Below are 1,962 nucleotides of genomic sequence, written 5' to 3'. Positions count from 1 at the left end.
ACCCCGCGGGCTCGGGCAATCCACTCACCTCAGCCTCCCAAAGGCGCAGGGTTACATGCTGAGCCACCGAGCCCGGCTGGGAATTCTTTTATAGCTACATTTTGAGAGTCAGTATATATTATCTTTCACTTGAACTACAGCAGCAGCCTCTCTGACTGATTTCATTGCCTAGTTCCTCCCTCTCTCCCTTGCTGATAAATGAACCTTTCTAAGGAATAGCTTTAAGCACCTCTTCTATCCTTTCCCCAAATCTAATGATTCTCCAAATACATAATAGCTAATAGTTCTCCCAACACATAATAGTTTTCACAACAACCAAGACAAGGTAGATATTCTTATTCTCATTTTGGAAATTTAAAAAATAATTTACTGATGGACTGATGCGGTGGCTCACATCTGTAATCCCACCACCTTGGGAGGCAGAAGTAAGATGATTGACTGAGCCCAGGGGTTCAAGACCAATCTGAGTAACTTGGCAAGACTTCATCTCTACAATAAATCAAAAAAACTTAGCCAGGCATGGTGGCACTCACCTGTGGTTCCAGCTACTTGGAAGACTGAGGTGGAAAGATCACCTGAGCCCAGCAGGTGGAGGCTGTGGTGGCCATGAGCTTGCCACTGCACTACTGCCTGGGTGACAAGCTAAGACTCCGACTCAAATAATAATAATAATGATAATAATAATAATAATAACAGAAGCAATTTACTGGAGGTCACTGTCCTGTTTAGTGATTCAGTCAGAATTTGAACTCAGATCTGTTTGCTTCCAAAGTCCATGGTCTTTTTATTCCACTCCACATTTCCATGAAGTCCAAATATCGTATGTTGCCAATCATGGTCTTTCATGATCTAGTCCATTACTTTGCCATCCTACCTCACACAACTTCTCCTTATATCCACTCTACTTACATCTCTTCAGACTACTTGCTGCTTCCCAAACATACCCTATGCAGGTGTACCTTGGAGATATTGCTGATTTTGTTCTAGACCACCACAATAAAGTAGATATTACAATAAAGTGAATCACACAAATTTATTGGTTCTCTGCTGCGGCCTGCATGGCTGCCTTGAGGGTCCCGAGACAGAGGTGAGAGATTAAGGACACAGACACAAAGACATAAAGAAAAACTGGGGCCAGGTGGGACACTTTCCTCTGATGGAGGAGAGGTGGCCCTGAACTAGCTCAGCATGTTTATTTTATAATCAAGCACAAAGGAAGTTGGAAGAGATTCAAGTTCTGTGAGGGAGCTATAGCGGAATTTTGTTGCTACCTAAAGGGCGAGCTGCTCCGGGGTTATCTTGTTGTAGCACAGGCTTTATCAGTACTATGTGCACCCAGATGTGTGGGCATCTGAGACACCGTTTCGTGTAGTGGGCTGCATTCCCTGCCTTTGGCTAGGATGCAGAGCTACCAAGCGAGACCTTGCCTACGAGTTTGAGGCCATTAAGCGAGACCTTGCTTTTGCATGGGGCCTTTACTCAAGGCCTGCTACAGTGACAGTGCTCTTCTGCTCTCCACATCACATCTGTTCCTGACAGTTTCCCAGTGCATATAACAATTATGTTTACATTATGCAGTAGTCTATTACGTGTGCGGCAGCTTTATGCCTCAAAATGTGCATACCTTAATTTTAAAATGCTCTATTGCTAAAGTATGCCAACCATCATTGAGCCTTCAGTGAATTGTAGTCTTTTGGCTGGTAGAAGGTCTTGCTTCAGTGTTCATGACTGTTGATCAGGGTGGAGGTTGCTGAAATTTGAGGGAACTGTGGCAATTTCTTAAAATAAGACAACATTGAAGTTTCTCATCAATTTACTCTTTATTTCACAAAAGATTTACCTGCAGCATGTGATGCTGTTTTTTAAAATTTATTTATTTATTAAAAAGATGTGGGGTAAAATTCAGGGTTAGGTATACAAACATTGATTATGCAGGTACCCTTGTTGATGAGGTGTGCCCGA

This window comes from Carlito syrichta, unplaced genomic scaffold (genome assembly GCF_000164805.1).
Source record: "Carlito syrichta isolate Samal-C Ts95f unplaced genomic scaffold, Tarsius_syrichta-2.0.1 Scaffold312060, whole genome shotgun sequence".
In the NCBI taxonomy this organism is placed as follows: Eukaryota; Metazoa; Chordata; class Mammalia; order Primates; family Tarsiidae; genus Carlito; species Carlito syrichta.
The sequence above is the reverse complement of the archived record's forward strand: the minus strand, read 5'-3'. Positions refer to the sequence as shown.